We start from the raw sequence: 9,258 nt of genomic DNA, 5'->3' as shown, positions 1-9,258 counted from the left end.
TCCCTCTGCCCCTCCTCCCACTTATGTGCTGGACTCTCTCTCAGTCTCTCAAAGAAATAAATAAAAAGATAAAAAAATAAAAAGAAGAATCATAAGTACAACAAATAAAATAAAGAATAAAATAAGGGAAAAATTTCTATCTAGTGAAAATTATTGACTCATGAATCTGGCAAGAATTCATTAAACACTTAATTGTGATGATGGCTGATGTTTAACAATTTCGGAGATCCAGGGTGGCTCAGAGGTTTAGTGCCTGCCTTCAGTCCAGGGCCTGATCCTGGAGACCTGGGATCAAGGCCCGCATCGGGCTCCCTGCATGGAGCCTGCTTCTCCTTCTGCCTCTCTCTCTCTCTCTCTGTCTCTCTCTGTCTCTCACAAATAAATAAATAAAATATTTTAAAAAATTGGAATTGGCCATTTATGTGACTTTTGGTTTCTGAGCACCTCTATAACACAAGAAAAAATAAAGTTGAAGGTAATAAATCAAAACTTTTAAAGTCTTTCAATATTTTTATTATATAATTTGTCTTTTCTTATTTATATAGTATGAATATATCAGTAATTATCTACTGGAACAGGAACATCTGATTTTCTAAATATATGAAAATAAGATTGCATCGGAAATTTTATATTATGCACTAAAATGAGTATTTTAAATAAGAATATGTCTTGGCAAGTATCATGTAAGCATAATGGTAGAGAGATAAATTTTCTTAAATATTGAGCAGTTCTTCTGCATTTGATTCTTGGTGGTCCTTTAAAAAACTCCACAGGATGTGCCATTGGTAATTGGTATGTTAGCATAGTTAATCGAAAATCAGTGTAGTTTAGGTATATTAATATTATGCTCCAACAGAACACCCTGGAGTGAGCTTTATTGCTTAAACTGTGGAAAGGTCACACATTTTTAGCATATTATCATGTTTAAAAAATAATTACATTTTCCTTGTCAGTTGGGGAAGTGGAAAGATAAGATCTATAACATACACAATTAAATTTAACCTTCTTAATGGAGTATTAGTGATCTGGGATTTATTCTCAACATTTATTTAAAAGGTATTCTTTATATACATATTTGTATAAATTATTCAGTGTAGAATATTATGACCCATTTCTGGAATTCTAGACATCAATTACCTCATGCTTTTCAGATAGCCCCATGTGAATTTTCAAATGTCAACTCATACTTGACACATAAAAATGGAAATTCATTATTCTTGTTTCCTCTTTATATTATTAATTGATTTCACTCATCTTCCCATTCAAGAACTATTTACAAAATATCTCTTCCATGCAGAGTATCTCAGTTTTGGACAATACACGTGGGCTGGACAGAAAAGCACAGTTTAAACAAACAGTCCACAGCAGCTGTCCTAACGTGAGTGTACTTGACCTGGTCAAAATCTCATTTCCATTTATCAAATGTATCTTCCTAAGAAAGATAAAGTACTCAAACTTGAAATGTTTAGACAACCATATCTCTACATTTTCAGAGAAAGTTAGTTCATCGGAAATCATCCTTGGAAAAAACACAATGGTGATAATGTGTGGAATGAGATGCTCTTCTGATCGTTTTAAAGATTCATTTGGTCATATGAGATACTTCCAATTTAGTTACCACAACTAATTCCAATAATGTCTCATTTAAAACAATATTAAATAAGTGTTTTAAAATGATTAAAGAGGAATTATATTCTGTACTTTTATTTTCATTGTGCCTTGAAACAGATATTAACTGTACTAGAAACTGCAGTTAGGTTGATTGATAAAGATAAATAACTAAATTATACAAAAAGGATGGCATTGACATATAGACTTAGATGTCCTGCTATTGACAGTTCTGAAATTGACTCTCCTATCCTCTGAAGATGTAGCATTACATGCAATGTTTGAAAGTATGATACCTACAGTAAACTTTCAGAATTGCACTTAAACACTATTTCACAAAACTGGAATTTGATATAGTAAATGTCAGCCAAAGAGAGAATGGAATATGTTGCAGAATTTAGAAGATACTGAACTGAAAGCTTGCATAAAAAAATCAATTCTATTCCTTTGTGAGTATGATATAATAAGCTTTATACACTGGCTATGGAGGATGTACTTTAGAAAATATAATTTTCAAAGAACATTTCCTCAAGAGGAAAGTGTCACTTAGCGCTAATATTCATTTGGTAGAAAATGACCTTGAAGGAGTGGAGATGGTAAGATCTGACCCCTTACAAAAGACCAGAGCTTTGAGTTTTGTGTTTGGCATTAAACAACCATGGATACAAACCATAAGAGACTGTTAACTATAGGAAACCAACTGATGGTTGCTGGAGGAGATGTGGGTGGAGGAATGGGGTAACTGGGTGATGGGCATTAAGGAGGGCACTTGATGTTATGAGCACTGGGTGTTATATGCAACTGATGAATCATCACTAAGTTCTACCTCTGAAACTAAAACAACAAACAAACAAATAAATATTAAAAATAAAAAATAAACATCCACACCACAGAAACATCCTATCTGTGCCTTTTCCATCCCTGGGAAAACAAAGAAAGATGGCAGGCATGGCTCGCTATATAGTTATATCCACTTCCTTCTTTAATAGTAGAACCTTCAGGTTTTGTCTTGACTAATGGCTGTATGTCCGAATTCATGGACCAGTATCCCACTTACTGGTCATTTATAAATAGGAATAAACATCTATCTCTCTACTTCGATATCTCTTGGCCAGTCCTGCTTGAAGTTGAAAACGACACCAGCCACTGTGAACATACAGATTGAAATAACAGCATATTTATATAAAAGAGTTGCTATACTAGCCCTAGAACATTGTCATTTGAACCATTCCTTGAGAAATAAACTTCTACTTTTCTATAAGCCACAGATTTGTGTGTGTGTATCTCCTCTTACGGCAACTAACACAGAGGAATAGCCCTGAGTTGCATCAAGAATGTGGAAGGACTATTAGAACTGTGATGGTGACAAGCTGTGTCCATGTTAAAGGGCAGATTGCCTCAAGGCGTGATTTGAAATGAATGGGGATCAACTAACTGATGCCTGTTCCTGTATTGCCGACTTACCCTCAACCCCCTACATAAAGCATCATGGCTTCTAGCTATGTCAGAGGTTTTGTTTTGTTTTGGTTTTTGTTTTTTAGCTATGTCAGAGTTAAAGCCTCCTACAGAGACCAATTATAAGCAATGGATAAAATTCACAAAGGCTTTAGAGTCCAAACAAGACAAATTAAACTCCAGTGACCAATACCTCAGATAAAAGGATGCCACTATGCCATGAGTCATACCCTTCCCATGTCTATTTCATTCAGGGCAAGTGTGGATGACCAGTGCAGAGGATGGAAACTGAGGAGGAAAGACAGCCTGAGATTTGGGGCCCTTTTATTGTAATAAGGAGATAAAAACTGAACTTCTCAATTGACCAAAAGACTTAATTTTGAAAGGGTTAAAGAAAACAACTAAAAAACTTGCCTGATATCCTGCATATCATTTGCCATTGAAGCATATGTGAATATTTAAGTTGACGACACTGTATGAGTCAAAATAGACTTGCAGCAAGAAATATTATATGATATAAAAAGGAACATTTAGCTATGAATAAAAATTCAATTTGAAAAGCTATAAAAATCTTAAATTTTAATGTAGCTAATAACTTCAAAATATAATAAGGCGGCAACTGACTAAACTTGAAAGATATTGAGTCGTAATTGGAGATATCAATGCAACTTACTACATATCATAAAAAGTCAGGCAAAAACTCAAGATATATAATATTTGAATATCAAGATTAAAATATTTGACAAAAAGTCGCATGCATAGAACCATATCCCCCCAACAACGAAATTATTTTTAAGAAAATATGGAAACTTTTAATTGACTAAATCATGGGCAAATCTACATTTATGTCAAAGATCAAAACCATACTGCAAATATTTACTAACCATAGTGAAAGCAACCTAAAAATCAATACCAAAAACATGATACAACATTTTTAAGCCTGATAATTCTAAATATGTTACATGCCATGTTTCAATGGAGACATCATTAAATATTTTGAATCAAATAATGCAAGTAAAATGGAGCATAACTCATAGGAACCTACAAAAATCTGTCTTCAAAAGGAAATGTATAGCCTTAAGTGCATGACAGAAACTCTATGATTTAAACCTTTAACTGCCAAAGTGCAGTGAGTTGAGTATTAGCTCTCCAAACATATGTCAGCATCCTAATTTCCAGAAACTGACACTGTTAGCTTATTTAGAATAAGGGTCTTTATGGATGTGATGAAGCCAAGGATCTTGAGAACATCTTGTATATTCCCTTGTGCCCATAGCCCAATATCAAGCTCCCTCGCATGAGATCCACAAGGGAGATGGGACCAAAGAGGAAGAAGCAATGTGGCTATAGAGGAAGAGATTTGGAGGATGCAGCTTCAGCTGAGAACTGCCTGGAACCACCAGAAGTCACCAGAAAAGGCAAATACAAGAGTCTCCCTCAGAGACTATCCAGGTAGCATAGCCTTGTCAATACCTTCATTTTGGATTTCTGGGATCCAGAACTATGGGAAAATAATTTTCTGATGTTTTAAACCACCAAATTTGTTATAGTAGCCACAGGAAACTAATATAGTAGTGAACAAAGCTGGGGGGGGGGGAGGAAGCTAGGGAAAAAAAAAACAAAACGAAAATAATTTCTAGAGAAATAGAAAGAAATTATGACAAATATGAGATCAGAAAATGATTTTTAGAAACAAAAAATAAAATTTATTGTATTAATAAAATTGAAAATGGATCATTTTCTCGGTCAGGAATAAAAAGAAATATTACTGTAAGATATCTATATCTATCTATATAAAGTTTTTAAAATTAGAAAATCATAAATTTGCATGTAAAAGCAATTTTATTAAGAGCCCAGGATAATTAAGGGCACCTGGATGGCTCAGTCAGTTAAGCATCTGACTTGATTTTGACTCAGATCATGACCTCAGGGTTATGAGATTGAGTCCCCCATGGCACTCTACTCAGGAGTGTTTGTCCCTCTCCCTCTACTCTCCCCCACCCTGATCATGCTCTATCTCTAAAATAAATAAATAACATTGTTTTTAAAAATTTCAATGTAATTGACACAAGAAGAAATAGGCAATCTGAATAATTCTCTACCTATTAATAAACTTGAATTCATAATTTTATACCTTCTCACAGAGAATAGTCAAGTCTTTGGATGAGCTTCATTTGTAAATTTCTTCAAACATTTAAGATGAAAACCCTTGTTTTACACAAATTCATCTAAATAACAGAAAAAAAATACTTTTCCCATCTCATTTGCAAGGACAACAGAACAAGGGTTTAAAATCAGAATAAGAGCAGCCCTGGTGGCTCAGCGGTTCAGCACCTGCCTTTGGCCCAGGGCGTGATCCTGGAGACCTGGGATTGAGTCTCACGTCGGGCTCCCTGCATGGAGCCTGCTTCTCCTTCTGCCTGTGTCTTGCCTCTCTCTCTCTCTCTCTCTCTCTCTCTGTCTCTATGAATGAATAAATAAAATCTTTAAAAAAATAAAATAAATAAAAATCAGAATAAATTATTGACTGCAGATACAAATAAGATTCTCATGCAAAAAAGAACAAAAACAAATACAAACTCACTAACATTGAAAACATACAGTACATGCTTAATTCTGGCACTTTTCTTATCCTACACCCATATGGTTATTAACCCTTTTCATAGTTTCCTGAATAAATCTCACTGCTTAAAACTAAGTTTCACTTGACTAAATGACTTCATGCTTCCATATTCTTTACGCCAGCACAGGGTACTCATAATTATCAAAAGTGACATAATGGTGACCCTACTTAATATTTTTGGCTATTGGATCCTTAATTCTTAGTTTTATCATTTAGAACTTTTATGGTTTGATCTTTATCTTCCTATTCTTCGCTATTTAACTAATCTTTCATTCCCCCTACTGCCAATTCACCCACATTAAACGTCTTAGCCTCCTGCTATAGTGACTAATTCAAACAGCAGCACGTTAGCTGAGGTGGCTCGTTGCACATATTCTGTTCTTTCTTTTTCAGTATAGATCATGTGTGTAAGAAGTAGATAGCTTACCCATGACTGGGATATGAAGAGCGCTGACAATATACAATTGAAATGAGAGCTGATATAACAGAGACTCTAGAACCAGAGCTTAACATAGCAACTGGAAGAAACATGAATTTGTCTCTCTTTGAAAATGGTTTGAATGCGATAAATTTAAACACGTCTATTTTTGAAGCTTTCTGTATGAGAAAGAGGGCATACATGAATAGTAAGTGGACGAATGATAGATTCTGAAGTTTGCTATTGCCTTGCTAATAATCCCTTAAAACCCTACCCATTTGCTTGAATATGATTAACCCAGTCACAACTGCAAGGATAGACCTTGATGAAGGGAACCATTACTATCTTCTTTTCTTTAATATCTTATTTATTCATGAGAGACACAGAGAAAAGGCGGAGACACAAGCAGAAGGAGAAGCAGGCTCCCTGTGGGGAGCCCAATGCAGGACTCGATCCCAGAACCCCAGGATCACCACCTGAGCCAAAGGCAGACGCTCAACCGCTGAGCCACCCAGGTGCCCCCGTTACTATCTTATGTGTAATGTTTATGGCTTAAGGTTATTCAAGTGACCCAACATCTTCAAACCAGAAGAAAATAAAACTTTTAGGTTAGAGTTGTCAGAAGACTTACCTTCCTCCAGCCCTGGCTCTGAATGATGAAACATATACTGCTGTGCATGGCTGTTCTTGTTTTTGCAACCTTAGATTGAGACTTAGATACAGATAAGGGTAGAGAAAAGAATCACCAAAAAAAAAACAAAAAAAAAACAAAAAAACAACAACAACATAGCTAGTGCTGTAAAAGAACTAAACTGTCAAACTATCAATTTAAAGCTGTCCATATATTGACTCCTTAGTTTAAACGAGCTAGAGTTTTCTATTACTTGAAACTAAAGCCCTCGGATACGGATCAAGATGGAAAGATGTTATCAGAATGACCTTTTGTTGTTTGATTTTTTTTCAAGGGATTAAAAAAGATGACGTTTTCTAAGAGAGGGTTGGCTTTTGAAGGAGAACGTAAATTTAGTGTGTACTTGCTGATTTAAAGTAACTTGGAAACACACAAGTAGATTTGTCAATCATGTCATTGATCAGAAACTCAGATGAGAAAACTAGAGTACACAGAAGCCAGAAATAACAAGTGGAGCATTTCATTTGCAAGGGAGAAATTTTAGGATAGACACAAAGAAGAGTGCCAACTGAACAATGTAAAAAAATACAGTAATTTGAAGAGGAAGATAATGAGCTTGAAAGGAAATTTACTGAGGAGTGGCCAAAGACGTTCACAGAAAAACATGGCAGTGTTTGGCTGGTAAGGAGAAGAAGATGCAGGGGTTATGTGGGATTTTAAAGAATTTGCATGTGTTTGTATGTTTTTGTCTTTTTTGTCTAATAATTATTCATTATAATAACAAGCATAATGATTATTTTTGTTTGGTAATTAATGGCTTATTCTTTAGAGCAGTCATAGGTTTGCAGAAAAATTGATTAAAAAATACAGAATTTCTCTTTCTGACCATGGATGCTGCGGAGGAAGCATAATTAAGTCTCCTTTCCCTCCATTGGTGTTTCTAAGTTAGAGTCCCCCAAGGAGCCTGCGCAGCTTCGGGAGTTCTTTACTGAAGTGTTGAGGTTTAAAACAACCAATGACAGACCGAGGAGTCCTTCTGAGCAATGGAGAGAATTTGTGGACTATGTGGTAAACCACAAGCACTCCAGAGGCTTTGGGTCTGTCACCTATGCCACTGTGGAGGAAGTGGATGCAGCCATGAATGCAAGGCCACACAAGGTGGATGCAAGAGTTGTGGAACCAAAGAGGGATGTCTCAGAGAAGAGTCTTAAAGGCCACTGTGCAAAATATTTTTGTTGGTGACATTAAAGAAGACACTGAAGAATATCATCTACAAAATTATCTTGAACATTATGGGAAAACTAAAGCGATCGAAAGCATGAATGACTTAGGCAGTGGCAAGAAGAGAGGCTTTGCTTTTATGACATTTGATGGTCATGACTCCATAGGCAGGATTGTCACTCAAAAACATCATACTGGGAATGGCCACAATTGTGAAGTAAGGAAAACCTACTTCAAGCAAGAGGTGGCCAGTGCTTTACCCAACCGAAGGGGTCTAAGAGGTTCTGGAAACGTTAGTGGAGGTTGTGACGGTGGTTTGGGTGGGGATGACAACTTTGGTCATGAAGAAAATGTCAGTGGACAAAGTGGCTTTGATGGCAGTGGAAGATGGAGTCGGTGGGGATGGCTAAAATGGACTTGGTAGCGATGGGAGCGTCTTTGGAGGTGATGGGAGCTATAATGATTTGTGCAGTTATAACAGTCAAACTTCAAATTTTGGATCCATGAAAGGAGGAAAGTTGGGAGGCAGAGGCTCTGGGCTCTGTAGTGGTGGAGGCCAGTACTTTGCCAAACTATGAAACCAAGGGGACTATGGCGGCTCCGGCCATAGCAATTGTTATGATAGTGACAGAAGGTTTTCATTATCACCAGGAAGCAAGGCTTAGCAGGACAGGAGAACCAGAGAAGCAAGAGGGAAACTGCAGGTTGTGACAGACTAGTGACCTCAGCCAAGCACAGTGGTGGCAGGCCTGCGGCCACAAAGGAGACACATTTTAGACTATACTACGGGCAAAAGCTCGAGGACTGGATTTGTGACATTGTCTAACAGGTTGATTTCAGTTTCTGTTCTGTGGGAAATGTGAACCCTTCCAACGAAGGGTTTTAATGTTGATTATTTTTTTTGTACACATGCTATTGATTGCTTAGAGTAATAGTCTGATCATAATGCTGAATAAATGTCTCTGAAAAAAATAAAACCAGAATTCCCGTATTCTTGCTCTCCCTACAACACAATTTCTCCTATCGTTGGATTAATGTGATATGTTTGTTATAATTGATGGGCAAATACTGATACATTATTGTTAACTTCAGTTCACAGTTTTAATTAGGGCTTATTCTTTGCAGTATATAGTCGTACGGGTCCTGACAAATGTAGAATGTTGCGTATACGCCATTACAGTGTCACACAGAATAGTCTCGCTGTCTTCAAATTCCTCTGTATTCCACTTTTTCTTCTCTTCACTTACTGCCTGTCCCTGGCAAGGGATTTTTTTTTTCCCCAAAGGGATCTTTTTGCTGATC

At 36.4% G+C, this 9,258-nt stretch overlaps 1 pseudogene; it reads left to right on the top strand.

Annotated features, from left to right (window-relative positions):
* The first annotated feature begins 4,378 nt into the window (after nt 1–4,378).
* Nucleotides 4,379–8,621, top strand: LOC144311750 (heterogeneous nuclear ribonucleoprotein A1-like 2; annotated as a pseudogene).
* The last annotated feature ends 637 nt before the right edge of the window (nt 8,622–9,258 follow it).

This window comes from Canis aureus, chromosome 4 (genome assembly GCF_053574225.1).
Source record: "Canis aureus isolate CA01 chromosome 4, VMU_Caureus_v.1.0, whole genome shotgun sequence".
Lineage (NCBI taxonomy): Eukaryota > Metazoa > Chordata > Mammalia > Carnivora > Canidae > Canis > Canis aureus.
The sequence above is the reverse complement of the archived record's forward strand: the minus strand, read 5'-3'. Positions and strand labels throughout refer to the sequence as shown.